Source organism: Chrysoperla carnea, chromosome 3 (assembly GCF_905475395.1).
Source record: "Chrysoperla carnea chromosome 3, inChrCarn1.1, whole genome shotgun sequence".
Lineage (NCBI taxonomy): Eukaryota > Metazoa > Arthropoda > Insecta > Neuroptera > Chrysopidae > Chrysoperla > Chrysoperla carnea.
The window spans coordinates 34813677-34831370 of record NC_058339.1 but is presented as its reverse complement, the minus strand read 5'-3'; the positions used below and the strand labels follow the sequence as shown (position 1 = coordinate 34831370).

General features: G+C 28.1%; 1 protein-coding gene and 2 non-coding genes across 7 annotated transcripts in view; 1 reads left to right on the top strand and 2 right to left on the bottom strand.

Annotated features, from left to right (window-relative positions):
- The window catches only part of LOC123294813 (TOX high mobility group box family member 3-like), a 399305-nt gene that overhangs the window by 138539 nt on the left and 243072 nt on the right, over window positions 1-17694 (bottom strand). The gene's annotated exons all lie outside the window — the stretch shown is intronic.
- LOC123297035 lies at window positions 3105-3211 on the top strand. Its single transcript, XR_006535220.1, has one exon. It is a non-coding gene; the product is annotated as a U6 spliceosomal RNA (small nuclear RNA).
- Window positions 4318-4427, bottom strand: LOC123297047. The gene has a single exon (XR_006535231.1). It is a non-coding gene; the product is annotated as a U6 spliceosomal RNA (small nuclear RNA).

Sequence of the window (17694 nt, the reverse complement as noted above, 5' to 3'; positions counted from 1 at the left end):
TATCGCAACAAGAACATGTCACTAACGAGAGTTCATACAATTTGTGTTATTTTGAAGTGCGAAAGGTATTGAATCAAAGAGAGATAAAACATAAATATCCTAATAAGTAACATTATGTAACTTTAATTCAACGGGGGGTCAAACATCAATAATACCAGGGGTATGGATGACACATTTTGATTGTATGTATGTCAACACAAATACAGGTGCTAGACTGCTAGGTTAAAGCTTCAAAAAGTACTTACGAAGTATGATGTATATTAAGTGATTTTACCTGAAATAAATAAAAAATCATATTAGAATTAAATTCAGATACCAATAAGTATTTACAATTATTGGAAAGAAAATGGAAGGAAACAACAATTATATGTTTTGAACCAAAAGTATAACATTATATTTATTAGTCATATATGGATAAATTTTTTTCTAAAATTTTGCTTTTGACAAATATCAAAAGAAAATAAAAATTTCATTTTTTACAAAAATTTTGCATATTCTATTTTGATTACCTTTTAAAGTATTAGAAGAAAATTTTTTTAACACAAAATTTTATCAAAATTTTAAACAGCTGCATCTCTGCGAAAAATAAAAGAATTTAGAATAACTGAAGCTCATTCGAAAACATGTGCATATTTCTTGACAATGACCTAAAAAGAGTTTTCGTACGAGCTTTTTTCACCAAGACATTCGTTTTCCAAGCAAAATTGACACTTCTGGATTTAAAATCCTGTATCATCTGTAATAATCATCGCACTGATATTTTTCTGAAATCATTCGAAAACTGAAACTGAATTCTTGTAAGTCCTTGCATATTGTTTTGTAAAAAATTTTACCACTCTCCCAATTTTCGTTTTAAAAACATGTCAAAAAACAGATTTTTCCAGACATATATTTGACATACAGAAATCATTAAGACTACTATTGCAGAAAATTTGTATTCTTGAACTTAATTTATGATAAATACATGTCTCCCAGTTTTATGCTATAAACACCTACCGAAAAATTCGAAATTTTCTTTTCTGTTTTTACAACCCAAATTGAAAGAAAATATGAAAAATTTCGACTTTCGAGGTAAAAATAATATAAACCAAAATCAATTAAAAAATACATTTCAAACGTACCCATTCCATTAAATTTTTCGTAGACTTTGTCAAATATATAAAATTAAAACAATTTAACAAAATATAATTAATAATAATAAATGTGGAAAATAAAAATAATTAAAATTAATTAAACAAATTATATATAATATTTATTAAAAAAAATGAAATTATATATTATATTCTAAAATTGTGAATGAAATTACAATAAATTATTTAAACACAGTAATAATAACCATAATTTAATATTACAATTTGATTTAAATATGCCGCTCCACTATAGTGTAGAGGCAACTACGTATACGTACAATGCTTTAAAGTTTGTGGTTAATTCTCACCAGGTGTGAATAATATCAGCGGTATACACACAAAACATTGGACCGAGAAATTATACGCCAAGAGTGTGTGTGTCTGTATGGTGAGGGTTATTATTATTATTGTTATTAGAAGACAGAGAACGAACAATTTATAATATTTAGTTGCAATCATATAGTAGGGATGCAAATAGAAAGGAAATAACAAGTGGGTGAAAATTTTAATATGTGTTTTTAGTCAAAAACATATATTGTTCATTTAAAAATAGGAATGAAACTGAGTCAAATACAGGCATGGGCGAGTTATTTTAAGTCCAAGCCACAATTGTTATAACTTTATTGAGTACCATAAGCTTTATTGTTTGTCTCCTTATGCAAGTCCGCATTGCTCATAGAGGAGGAAGCGAGATGGGTATACGACTCTTCTAGCTATCTCAGTTTCTCTAATAGTAATGTGATAGGTAGAAAAAAAATGTAGTCTTCTCTAAGTCACATTCGCCCATGCCTGGTCAAATAGCTTTGTTTCAATTAAAAAAAAAACCGAAATTGGTCATACAAGTTTTAAAAAATATTCTATAATATTTTTGTTTGTTATAGACTTTTTGCTGTGCTTAAATAAATGGTATAGTAAAAAAAGATAGGTGCTTTAAAACTTAAATGGCTTATCACTTTTTCTTATATATTTTATGTCTTATCTCTTTTTTCTATCGAAGATGAAGCCATTTAATCTAATTTCTTTTCTATTTTCAAATGAGTTCAAGGTAATATAATTGCACATATGTATGTACTTTGAAAGTAAATTTTTAAAATTTAACCATATTAGATCTTCCTTTATTGTATAATCATCAATCAAGTGTTAAAATTTTTCGAAATTAAACGTATTTGACATAAATATCAGTTATTTCAGTTTTAGGTTTTTAGTTTTTCATTTCAATGTGGTGACTTAGTATGTGGTTCAATATACGCAATGCTCATATTAAAAACTTAAATAGAAAATATATTGAATTGTATAAAATAAAATACTTCTTAACTGAATAATTATGTTAACTTTTTTTTTTTAATTTGTATTTACGTGGGTGAAGAAAATGCCAAATTAAAAAAAAAATTTGAAGTATGTCTGTAGGCCAGGTTTATCTAACAAACATTGTGTTCAAAAATTTCAAAACGCTCCGTGAATTTTAGAAAAAAAAAAGAAAAGTTAAAGGTGAAATTCAAGACCACTAATAGATTGTACGAGCGAAATCCAACAACTATTGTCTTGGAAATTTTTTTCAGCCATTATTTTCTATGACTCAGGGGAGGTCTCGGTTGTGGAAAGAAGCTATTATAATATTCCATAATTTCTTCTCTACCAAATTTGTTTTTGAACTTCATAATTTTAGTTAAGTGTTCCTGCATTCTTAAATTAATTTCGATACGAAAATTATTAGACAACTTTTACCAAAATATATAAAAATATAAAAAATTTCCTAGTGTTCCGAAAAACTATGATGGTCCACAGCGAGTGACCAGTCAATCAAGAGTTAGAAAAAAATGCAGAACAACAGATTTGTTTCCCATCCTTCTCCTAATTACTTAAGGTAGGATATATCTATCTCACTCAGCAGTAGTAAAATCTTTGTCATATTCTCAATAATGACATGTTCTTGGTGCAATAAGTATATATACTAAATTTTTACTGAATGTAAATGTACTTGCTTCGGCAGTACATATACTAAAATTGGAACGATACAGAGAAGATTAGCATGGCCCCTGCGCAAGGATGACACGCAAAATCGTGAAGCGTTCCACATTTTTTTTTTTAAATTTTGTATTTTGAGAATTTACACGTTTTCAAAAGAATAAGATGAAAAAATAAGAACAAATAAATAGATTTTTCAAGTAATTATTTTCTTTTTATATAAATAATAATAAATTTAATAGTTAATTTCATTCAACAAAGTGAAATAATATAATATATATATATATAAATATATATAAAGTTATATGTTGTGTTTAATTAAAATTTTAGTAATTAAAGTAATTCAATTTGATAACAACATTGTTATGCGAAGAACAATGAGCAATGTAAATACAATTTTACCATAAACTTACTACTACATACGGTTTATACACACATATATACATATACTACTTAAACACGAATGAAGAAGAAAATATCTTGAGTAAATAATATGAGGTGGGAGTGAAGGTAAACCAAGTGGGAAGAGTGACAATGGTCGTGGATAAATTGTGGAATTATTATATTCTAGTTTTAAAGGTATGAGAATTTGATTTTCATGCATAATATAATATATAAGGTTTAGTTATTAATTTACGTATGGGGTATGTCATAATGGTGTTATATAACAGGAGTATAACGACGTAGTTTGTATAACAAGTGAAATTTACAAAATTTAAAAAACCCTGGACAAAATTTTCGGGTACGGAACCCTTAAATCGCACTTGAAATATATCTAAGAACACTCTCTATTAAATAACCTTTTTCCTTACAACCTCCTCCAAACTGAACTGAAATTAAGGATCCTCACCTGTAAAATTTAAATTACCTTTCAAATTAAACAATAAAATTCGATTAGGCATTACGATGCCACAGACAGACACACACACATAGCGGTCAAACTTATAACATCCTTTTTTTTGATTCGGGGGTTAAAAATGATTCTGTACAAATTCTATAGAATTTACATTAAGATCAATTTTGGTCAATTTTTAAAATCAATCTTTATTTTTTTGTTGTTGTTGGAATAATTGAGTTGAGGTTATTCTGATGAGAAATTTTCATAAGTGTAGGATTTGACAACCAATTTCAATTTACAGGACTTCAAGCGTTATGAACAGATTAGTTTCTGAGACTATTCTTGTTGTATCTAAAATGACACAATGGTAAAAAATAAAGCCAAAAAAATGTGGAACGCTTCATGATTAATTTGGGTGGCATCCTTGCGCAGGGGCCATGCTAATCTTCTCTGTATCGATCATATTAACTAAAACTTTTGTTATTTTAATTAAATTGTGACATATCTAAAACGCCTGGAAACCTTTATTTATTTGAATATCTTTTTACCGTTTGCATAACGGAGAATACCCACCCACATTAAAGATTGCGTAAGAAAAATTTTAAATTTTTACCTGACTTAGATTATGTCCCAAAAATGAATTGAACATTCAATAAAAGTCATCTTAAGATGATTAGTTTTATATTACCTGACCCTACCTGATTATTTTTCTTTAAATTTTTAATATAGTTCATAGGGTAGTTTTAATTTGCTTATTATTTTTTTTTTTATTTAGTGCAGTTGGAACATACAGCAGAAATCTTCAAATTTTCTGAGAATTTTTTGAAAATTAACTTTTCAGTGGTTATCATTCGAATCAATCCCTAAAAATGCTCTTTTATTGAATATAAAATATTTTTAAATTCTTAAAATAACACATTAATAAATACATCAACTATCAAAAGAAATTAATTATTCAAATTTAATCTTGCAGTCAGTGAGTATTGCATATACAAAAAAGAACCATAAGTTTTAAGATTTATATATTTTAACAATATAATTTAAAATAATTTCATATTGAATATATCATATTTATAATGTAAGTATTGTGTTTTATTTTGCATGAAAAATTCTTGTTATTATTTTAATTTTTTTTTTTTAATTTTGTGCAGCTTACAAATGATGTCACTTCCATAGTTTAATTATAATTGGGCCAAGTGCCAAGAATTAATTTCAGTTGGCACCAAATATATTATAAATGTGTATAATATGTTTGTATAATATTATAATTTTAATTCATTTCATACAGACAACAAATTATGTTATACATATTATTTTTTTAAATATATTTATTTTAAATAATAAAATAAATAATAATAATAATGACGACAAAAATGAAATGAAAATATTTATTACTTATTTTAATGATTATATTTTTAGTTTTTAAAAATAATGAAATGTTTTAATAATCAGTCTCTTTGTCCTATGTTCAATTATTGAAAATAAAAATTATTAACATAAATTATTTTATAAATAACATAAATTATTAACCCTTCCATCATCGAAATATGTTAGAAAATTTAATAAAATCTTATGAGCAAATTGTTTACATTTATAAATTTAAATTACTGAATTGATATACACTGGGCTTGAAAAAAAAACCGCTTTATAGCCTCTACCCTCTCTTGATATACACAGTTTTCAATTTTGTTAAATGTAAAATAGTCATAATTCATTGAGTATATCAGAATAGTTGGCCATGATTTGTTTGACATTTAATATTTTGTATTTTTACAGAAATCTTTAATTTATGGTTTAAAATGATGATTATAGATCTGCAAACTTAGTGTCCTGTATCTTTTTAAGTATTTAGTAACACGGTAATGAGTAAAATCTATCTACACAAAAATAAATTTAAAAATGGCACACAAATATATCATTATCTGAAATTTTCGAATGAGTTATCATTATTATCATTATCATCCCTAAAGAATTTTACGTTTCACTGATAAATCACAATAAAAAAAAAAGAAAATAAATAAATACGGAACAATGTACATAAAAAAAAGAAGTAAATTCAAAGTAAATTGTCAACGCATCATACTAATCAAAATATATATAAAAAAATCTCATATCTTTATGTGTAATTCTGTAAAATTATTATCATTTGGATGGGTAGCTATAAAATATTGTGTACCAGTTGATTGAATCAGGACGAATAAATTTTTTTACGTCATATACGCTACTAGATAAGAAATATTATTAAGTTGATGTCGAGGCATTATTGAGAGAGTACCGAAAATCTGTGAGAATTTTTGTACTTTTTATCCAGTATTGGAAAGTTAGGTATTCAAAAAAAGTCGATTTCGAAAGCATAGACTATGCTATAATTTCTTGATCAATTTTTATATTATAATACGATTTCGATGACAACATTATTATCATTTGTATTAAGAAACTTTCAGTATTCTCCATGTAGAAAAGTTACTTGTCCCTATTTTGAAGACGAAAACTTTAACTTTGACAGTTAATCTGTCAAAATCAGTTGATGGATTTTGACAGTAATTGGTTTAAGTAAGATCACGTGCTAATTACACTAGGCTACGACTATTCTTTGGATGAGGTTTTTATGTTTTTGTAATAGTCTAGTGACTATTTTAATTTGCAGTGAATGAAGGAATACTACAAAGCAGAACAGAGTTATTTTTGGCTAGTAAGACTTGGCTAGGTCTCACGCACACGATTGAATTATAGTTTGCAAATAAATTTAATTGACACTAGTTTATAAACAGCCGATTTCCGTTGTTGTTTTTTTGTTATATTTTTATTTATTACATTTTGATTGCCAAATTTAATAGTTTCAAACTAGATTTCAACCAAAGGTTGTATCCCTGTGAGTTTGCTATTGCTGCAGGTTTGAAATTTTATAGCAAACCGTTCATGTAATTTGTTTTTGTTTGAGAGAAATTATGCGGTTTTTCTTTTTTTTGGTTCCATTCGAATAGTTCGGAAATAATGTAATTTTATATTCTTCATAGAAATATCGTCCCCAATGGTGGATCGTAGCTTAGACTTGAAAGAAACTATTCTTATTAAGTTAAATCTCAGTAATATCATAGGCAACCTGAGATATATTAAGATTTTCCCTTCTAGTCATTAAGTAAGATGAAACAGTTCATCAATCACCCGGTATATACCAATAATAATAAAAAAGCATTAGCTGTAAATTTTTGAGTGATGAAAATAAGCGATAAAAAGCTTATTTAATGATGATACCAACCACCAGGCACCACCACTGGTACCTACACAGAACAAACACCTACATAGAACATAACCTAGCCTAAATATAACACATAAATTATTACACATACTTAGAAACAAATTCATCGCCATTTGTTTTCTCAACTCATTCTAACAAATCATTTATCTAAATAACATTTACTCTTTTTAACACTTTTTGTGTATATGTGTAAAAATGTAATATATAAAAAGTGTGTGTACATCTTCCTTTGAGACTTAGCGCACAAACGATACTTTATATAATGTTTTAGAATGAGGTACAAAGGCCATTTAGGAAATTAAAGAACTATAAAAGAAAGTAAAATAATATATATATGTATGAAGTATAATAGCTTTGCGCTTGGAGTACTCTGTTCAAGTCGTTACAGAATGTTACAGGAAATCGAATTATTAGGGTTGTTTAATAAGCCATCATGGGGTGAACTGTTAGGCAGTGTTTGTATAGAGTGTCACGTAATGGATGCATTCGCGTGATGATGAGGTTAAAATTCAAAGCAGAATAATATTTACAAGGTAATTCTAACATTTCATTTTTCTGGACTGCGGATCAACTTTTCGTATGAATTCCTTAGATTATGAGTTCTTGCGAAGAGAGTGTATAAATACTCCGTTTGGACGATATTTGGAGGTGGCAAATCTAAGGCCAGTGGTTTAAAAGTATTTAACAGACATTAATCCACACGAAATTTTATCTCTGACTAGCTTCATACCCACTCGCTTTGCTGGGATTAAGAGTAAAGTCCACCGCGTTATAGCCTTCACCCTTTTTAAATAAAATGAAATTAAAATCAAATGCACTAAGGAGTATTGATGTCACCATCGATGCAAATCACCCCCAAAATAACTTTCTACTCATTTTTAGGCACGTTAGGCGATGAGTTTCAATAAAATACGTAGCAGGTCTTTCAATTTTGTTATAGATGAAGGAATGTTTATGCAAAATTTGAAGGTGATTGGACCAAGAAAAATTCCGAGAAATTCTTTTTTATCGGATACCTACGTCATACAACGAATACACTTACTCAGCTCTATACGATCAGCGTTTTAGGCTGTGCGTTGACCCGTCAGTCAGTCAGTCATTAGTAGACTTATTAGCAACTTGAAATAATTTCATTGAAAGGCTTGCTTCTAGTTGCTAGCAACAACTGCTATTTTAATCAACCCTGGAAAAAACACTAAAATAGGTCAATTATGGAGGGTGGGGGTCTACAATTCTTTGTGGTGACAAGAATGATAATTAGATGTATTTAAATTTTTTCCCCTGGTCGAAATCTCTGTAACACATTCGATTAAGGTACATAGAGAATTGTATACAATAAAAAAGAGAAAAAAATTCTGTAGGACGATTACAACTCTAAGGTTAGATATATAGAATCAGTACATATCGGGGAGATGTAAGCAGAATTATATATAAAGAGTATTCCACTATTCTTTCCATCTATATTATTTTATTATAGTATGTTTCCAAGATAAAAAAGAATTCCTCTTACCCTTTCACCCACATATGTGGTGGTTACGAAAAGGTTTGTGGGATGAGGTTTGCTGGATCAGTAGAGGGAGGAAACATGTTGGATTAGAGTAAAGAATTTTATTTATATTGAAGTAGTTTTTCTTGAAGAAAATACACGACGTGATAAATTCGTTGCCTAGATGCCAGATTAATAACTTTCTGATTATTTAATTCATTTATATAGGGCTGTCACTCTAGATTTATACTTGAAATTCTCCTTTTGGATTACCAAGTGAAAAAAATTTACAATCAAAGTCGATTTTAATTAAATTTTATTTAGCACTTCCGGGGAAAACTTTTTACGTACAAAAAACTGGAGTTAATTTTTTTTTAATTTTTCAGAAATACGCAAAATATAAACGTTTAAAACTTTTAGAATGACGAAGAGAAAGATATAATAGAAATAAAAAGATTTTTTTAAATTACCATGAGACTTCATATCGAACGAAATACCGCAAGAAAAAGACGGAAAATAGTCTTTCAAAGTTTCAAAGTTTCAAAATTCTTCGTTTTTTAATCAGATTTAGTTTAATTTTCCAGTTTTGTTATGGTATTAAGTTTAGAAGTTTGAGGTGTAATGTGGAAAATTAAGAATCAGTCATCTAAGTCCAGGCTCTTCTTTTTAGTACGTTCTAATTTGACTGAAATTCAAAAGAGATTATTTCTTCACAGAACATAGAAAATTTTGTTTACAAACATGCATTACTCAGAAAATTTTTTTAAATCAATGTACGCATCTCAAAACGCCAAGATATCATACAAAGTTTGATTTCGATTTTAAGAGTGAAAATAATAACTTTCTTTCAGAAAGTTAAAAAAAAAAGAAAAACGTGTGCGCGCTCCAATATTAAAATTTTTTTTCAATTTTCCAAGTATACATTTTTGTTGTTGTTGTTATGTATTGTTCTGCTGCTTTTCTCTCTGATACTTCACCGTACATACACTCTTTTGATGAAAATTGTGTTTTAATATTAAAAATACACAGTTTTTTGCACTTGGGTTATTTTATTATTGAATTTATATATTTATTATTAGTGTATATGTTATTTTTTATTTTTTTATTTTATTTATTTTTTAATCTAAAAATTGAAGATGTTTTTCTTTTCTCTGTGTTTATTCTATACATACCTACCTAGATACATATATCTTGTAGGTATTCTTTGTCTGTGTCCTCCGCCCGACAACATCGAGCCCGTCATAATGGAATTTTCATTTAGTTTAAAAGGTCCATAAAAATTATAAAACCGTAAATATATTGGTTTGTTCAACAGAAATGAATTTATTAGATAATACTTTTTTTTGAAATTAAATTTATTGTACAGAAAGTGTTAAAAGTACAATACTTTAATTTGACAATGAGTGGATATTAAGGTATTATTAGATGGTATTTATAGAGCCCATAAAAAGTTTTCACTTTCAGTTATTTTTCGTAAGAAAACTAATCAAACTACTCTATTCCGTCAAAACGGCATTTTTAATATAGATTTGTACTCAAATAGTTCTCAAAACCCGAAATCTTATTAGGACCATATTTTTCATACTGCCAAAGAGACATAACGAGAATTTGAAGATTTTTATTTGATGTAAAACAAGTAAGTAATTTTTTTTGAAACAGTTGTAATGAGCTGGTGAAGTGGACATGGACATGGTATATGCATGAACGAGGTGCACTCAGCCTCAGAAATTGAGGAGCTGATAAATGAAATTATCAACGGAAAGGTGGTAGAACACATATATGGTATCACAATGGGCTCTATAGTCTAAGTGTGTCTTTCGTGGACAGCCAATATGACCTAACCTAACCTAACCTAACCTTCTAGTATGACATGATAACGAAGAACACATAAATCAATGCATCTTAGAGCAACTTAATCAAGTGTATAAATTATTTATACAAACTTTGTTATAAATTGAAGTGGACAGTTATTTTGAAACACCCTATATGAAAAATTTAATCTCTAAGATCAAATTGAAAAATTGATGAATAAAATTTATTTTCTTCAATGATTTCGTAAATTAAAATGACAACATTGGTATATTAAATATATTTTAAGGGAAAAACGTAAGTTCAAGAGACTTCTATAAGTTATTGACATTAAGAGAATCTTGTCTGTAAATTTGATAGCACGAGCGTCACGATTCAATGGAATTTTTATTTATTGTAATAAATTTTGTAGTCTATGGAACACTGATATTCAATAAAGTGACTGTCTAATGATTTAAAATCGACATTAATTCGCATTTTTCTAATTTAAAATGGCATTTGTTTCTAAATAATATCATCATGTGTGCTTCACATAGAAAACTAAAAATATATTTGTATACTAATAACCAAAATCCTATGAACACAAGCAGCTGTAACAAAAGGAAAATTTGCTGAACGGGATAGTAAGAAAATGAATGCAGAATAAAGAAACGGTTGTGGGAGGGAGTAGTGACAAAATAAAGAAAAGTATTTGCTATCAATTGCAACAAGTGGGACATTTTGAGACACTTTAATTAATAATAATAAAACGGTTTGAGTGCTATTAAGAGAAACAAAATTCTAAATAGAAACGCTCATGGTTTCTAAGTCCTTACATACATTCTACGTATATTTATGAGATAGACAATAGAAAATTTCAAGAACAATCAAATATTGTCTGGTTCTACATATAAAAATACCACACTTAACATATTTGAAATTCCTTCATTATTATTAATAAAATATAAATTATCGACAACAATACTATAGCTATATTCAACAATAAAATATCTAACAATAGTACAGACACTTCAGCTAGTAGCACATATTACATAAAACAAGTCAAACTGAATATGACGTTTGAAAGCCAGACCCATAAAGTTTTAATTAATCAAATTAGTGTAACCATTGGATAAGTTATATTTTGTAAAGTGGTTAACCCACCTCAAAAAAGGAAAATCGTCTCAATTATACTGTATTTTTTATGTTTTTTTTATGTTTGTTACTTCAGAACTTTTGACTGGGTTAACCGATTTTGATGAGTCTTTTTTTATTTAAAAGCTGGTATTTCCCGATTGGTTCCATTTCAATTTGATCCATTTTTGATAATGGCATTCATGAGAAAATCATATAAGTCTTAAATTTGCATTAAGTATGTGCGTGAAAAATGAACGAATAAGTTAATATCACGCAAACAGATTTCGTTGATTAATTTTTTAAAGAAAAATTAGTTAGTGTAGATGTTCAAATTCACTAAAAATACATTTCGTGTTCAATTTTCATGTTGAAACCATAAATTTTCTATCAGAAAGTGAATATTATACACACTAGCATACAATACAAAATCTTTTAACAAAAAGAAAACCGACTTCAAAAGAAAAACTCTTTCCAAAACAAATTAATATGCACTAAAAAGTAAAAAAATAACGATAATATAATGTAATTAAAATTATTGTTATTTTTGGAGTTGGTGTCAGCCAAGGAAACAACTCTGACAGAACAGTTTGCTACATTAGCTTGGCTGACACCGATTCCAAAAATAACAATAATTTTAGCTACATTATATTATCGTTATTTTTTTTCCTTTGTAGTTCATATTAATTAGTTTTGGAAAAATTTTCTTTTGAAATCGGTTTTCTTTTTGTTATTGTGTAATTTTTAGTGAATCTGAAGTACAATAACTAATTTGTCACTAAAAAAATAATCATCGAAATCGGTGGGCGTGATATCGAGTTATTGGTCCTCTTGTCGAGCATACTTATTGCAAATTTAAGAATTTTATCGTTTTCTCATAGATGCCGTTGTCAGAACTGGACCAATATAAAATTGAACCACACAAGAGGCACCAGCTTTCAAATAGATAAAGAATCATCAAAATCGCTTCACCTAGTCGTAAGTTCTGAGGTAAAAAACATTAAAAAAAATACAGTAGAATTGTTAACCTTCTACTTTTTTGTTTGAATTCGGTTAAAAATAGAATGAATCAATAATGATGAATGCAGCTAGCAAGCAAGCACTCAACAAAATATTGTTTGAAGCTAAAGAGTTCTCTTTTTAGCTACAAACACAACACATTCAAACTATTAATAAAAGGATATTGTTCCCTAGAATACAATAAAGGAAGTGTATATATTCATATATATATTTATTTACTATATATTTCTAATTATTAACATCAAAAGGGCCTTAATTAAAAACCTATAATGCATAATTAAAACAGCAGACGGTTGGCTTATGTTGTAATGATGCACATATATTATTGTTCGTATTGCTAAAGCTACAACGATGAACACGAGAACTATACTTCCATATTCATATTTACAGTGATTCTTATGGTTTAGAACATGAAATCTGTTTATGATTTATTGAGAGTGGAAAGTTTAATTTAAGAGATTAGACATTTGATGATGGCAAATATTTGTTTTGTTGTTAGAGGTCCTAAAACATAGCTAATATCTAAAAACAAAAACCTTGAAATCGATTTTCTTTGGCAAAGATTACTGGTATAGATTAATAAATGGGCAGTTACGTTTCAAAGTTATATTACTCCTATTTAATTACCGAAGAGCATCAGTACAATTCTATACACATTGAGCCGAGCATCATACAACAGTTTTAGGTGACATCAAAATGGTTCTAGGTCAAGAAACATACAATTACTCTTGATTTCAAGATGCTCGTGAGTAGTCTTCTCAGACAAGAAGCTAAAGCTACAGAATCTTATATTTATATTTAAAAGAAGTTTTAAGCAAGTATTTCTGAGAATAAACGAGCGACATTAAAATAAACCTAAGTATCAGTACACTTGCTCATGATTATTCTCGAGCTCTCAGTCAGAGAGCTAGTTAGCTATCTAAAGAACCGAAAATTTATATTTAAAAGAACTTTTAAGCAAGTATTTCTAAGAACATTTTGTATTTTGTCAAAATACATGGCAAGCTGAATCGATTGAAAAAGTTTTAGTTTTCTAGGTGACCTAGATGAAAATGGTCGGTTTTTTGGTGTCTTTTTTTTTGGTTGAACTTTTTCTGGTTTTACCTGTCAATCAGTAAAGAAATCAGAACGTTAACGTGCGATAAGGAATATAGTTAAAAAATTGTAGAAGACCATTAAATCAATGACCATTTCGATTATGATTGCTCCTTAGAAGATTCGGTTGTTTTATTACAAATTTAATACTCCCTTTCTAACAAATTTTACATTCCTGTAATAGTTGACTCCTTCGTAGCTTTTGTGATACCAAGTAGAAGTACGCAGAATCATTGGTACCGAAAAGTTTTCCACTAGTCACTTGCTCTTGAAAGTGTTCTTATACCTTAAACATTTCGGAGGAACTTTGTAACAAGGCCTCAACATCACCATTTTAATTCACATAGAATACAAACTACCTCGCTCATGTAACTAAAATAAACGACTGCATAACCTAATATAACTAACTATGTAAGGTGACTCACAGACTGAATAATGTATTTATATTATAGACTCTTTAATTTAATTTATTTTTGTTTAATTTATTTATTAACAATATTATTTATTCATTATTTTATTTCTAAGGATCTTTCGTATTTCTTGTATTTCTATGTTATATAAATATTTGTAATTATGTTTGTAGATTCTTCCTTTTAATTTTGATATTGTCTGTTTTTGGTTTTGTTTTATAATCCATATAATTGGTTATTTGTATCTTTGTAAGCGTAGGCTGTGCATGCGAATACAGTTAAATATATAAAAAACAACCAAAATCATTCAATAAGGGGGTAAGCAAATGATTCAATAAGGGGGTAATTGAAGTCTTTATAACAGCCAGATTCCTGAGTAGAAATATGAAGCTTGGTGGTAGAAGCGACGTTGGGTCTTTTTTCTGATACGGTAGCAGAGAGAATAGCCGTGAGAGGAAAGATGTTCAACTTACAGGAAGCGCGTATGTTGATTCAAGCCCTGATTGTAGCAAACTCGTTTATTAAAATTCATTATAAATGTAATAAAACTAAGCACACAGTACCATAAGAAACGGTAGATAAATTAAAATTTGTTTTTACTGGCACCTAGCTTCTGCTGTTATTTCTGGTATGAGTAAGATCTGCCTATGAGTAAGAGTTATCACTCCGATCCTACTACTTTTATCATCCAATATCACTAAATACCTTTGATGTTTTGCATTTAATTTCGGTATTTTTCCATTTTCCCATATTGGCGATTACCACTTTTTCCAAAAATTTAAAATCATTTTATTTTGACTAACTAAAATTTTAATCCTAAATCTAGGAAGAATTTATGTTAGAATCGAATATTAGTAGTACCTACACGATTTTGAAATTTTCTTGACCAAATCTGGAGAAATGGTACCCTTACACCTCCTTCAGGATTCCGAAAAACAGTATATCTTGAAGAAACATTCATGGATGTCGAAAATGATAATATTATAATAATTTAACTCACGACACAATAAATTTTGTTGTAATCGTTCTGGAAAGTTTTTGCAAAATATCAAGAAAATTCCACGTTGCACTTTTCATTTTCGTTACGAGTAATTAGGCCCAGCTACTAAAAAAATTTTATTAGCTAAGTAAATCTTAATATTAATATTGTTGTATGAAATTAATTTACGTAGATTGAAAGAAAATTTTTCATTACAATATGGCCATTATTATTATTATCATATTTATTATTATAAGGAAAAACTCAAGATAAAAGTACTCATAATAATAAATTCAGCTCTAATAAGAGATATTCATTTTCTTTTGAAAGCGGATATCCCTTGAATACAATACATCATTTCTTACACATTGCACACAGATAAAGAAAGATAAAAAAAAAATATAAAAAAAATAATAAAGATGAAAAAAAAATCAACAAATTAAAGTTCAATAAATACGAAGAAAAGTAATAAATAATGTTTATATAAAAAAAAATTAAATTTATATGCCTAATTAAAAATATTTAAAAAAATATAAAATTTCAAGTAAATTAATGATTAAAAAAAATAGGGATATATTTTATTTTATAAATATAATTAAAAAATTCTTTTTGATTAATTTTTACCTCCAAGTAGATATAGAACTTTACCAAAAAGATACAATTTTCGGAATTTATTAAAAATTAGTTTTTGATAAAAAATTCATAATTATTCATGCATTGATTTTTCTACCAGCAGATGTTGCCTTATAGAAAATTTACTTTCTGAAGGGCTATCTTTAAAAGAATATCAGGATCACAGAATCTTCAAATGAAAATCGACAAAAAGAAATGTTTCAATTTACATGGATAGCCAGACAAGTCAAAACACCGATAACAATCAATTAAATGTAGAGAAAAACAAGTGAAGACAAACAATTGACTGACCTAATTGTTGAAATACCATGTATAGACAGTGTTGATTACGCAATCGTATGCTTTTTACCTCATGTAAGTAAAGAAGGATAGTCACTCTTGCACACAAAAGATAGCAATATATTTCTTCTCACTTCCTCCGTGGAAATATTAATAAACAAATAACTATACATAAAATAGATGTATACTTGATCCAATACAATACATGTATAATGCTCGAACCTTATTTGTGCCCTCACGTGTAAATAGTGATGTTAACGAAAAAAATGTTTCAAACAAAAGTCTTTAAGTTTTTTATAAGGAACATTTTTTACATTATTTCTTTGTTCTATCTCTAAGGATTTACAACATGGGTCCTACGGACTCAAGTCCCAATCGACCTTTAAATGCTTATTTATTGCTCTTTACGTCCTGAGCACCCTATAGAAATTTCAGACTGATATCTCTTTTAGTTTTTGAGTTACCGTGCTGACAGTCAGACAGACTGATGGACATGCGAAAGGACAACCGGAAATGGATTTTATGCACACCTATATCAAACTTGGGACTAAATTTAATATACCTTGATATATTTTATATGTACATGGTATAAAAAACATCTGCCGTAGACTTGAAGATGACTACAGAAATAAGTAAGCACGGCAGAACCACGATGCTTATCGTATAGTCCGATAATATGCACCGCAGGAAATCAGAGTAAAGCTTAGAAAAGTATTGTATGCATTCACATGGTGTGGGAGTGTACTTTCGACTTCCGAAAATGAAACATCCTAAACGACAAATAATGAAGGGAGTTGAACGAGGACAATCATACCAATAAACAACATTTACCTGTAAGAGCAAGAAATGCTTCAATTCGAAAAGCCCCGCCTATGTATCGATGTCATCGGAGCGTATTAAACCATTTTTTAATGTTTAAATAATAAAAAATAAAACACAAACAAGACATAATTAATGTACCTCATTAACAATAAATCAAATTAAATATATGTAGAAGATAAAAAAGCCATTTATTGTTAAAATTTATTATTTTATATTCCTGGTGTATAAATTTAATTGGAATAATAATTCATAAAAAGAAAATTATAATAATCGATATTATATTTTCTATAATGGTAGGTTTTATTATTTTTTTTTTTTATAAACTACTATGAACATATATTGTCGCGTCGCCTCGTTTTGTTCGTACTATATAAGAAGCATCCGTTGTTGCAGTATATAATAACGTAAAATAGTAGGTATAGGAACGTAGTCTATATTATGTGGAATCTGAAATTAATGTTGTGGAATATATTGGGATCTGAAATTTATGTAATAGAAATTGTGTAATCTTTTATGTACATTTATTGTATAAAATTTTTTTGTTGGAAAATGGTTCTTTTTTTTTTGGTTGAAAATATGATTTATTGCATAATACTTTTTTTAATAGGTAAATTGATTTGTTATTATTGATTTCGGGCAAATTTCAGATATTATTGTATTTGTTGGTATGGTCCATGTCGCATACAAGTAAATTAAATTTTTTACTGTAATCAGTTTTTGTAGTCCAAGGGCCACTGTATATACATACATATAGGGCCACTGTATATACATTTGTACTGTAGAGCAGGCATGGGGCAGTTATTTTAAGTCGAAGTCACCATTGTTATAATTTTATTGTGTGCCTCTTTATCCAAGT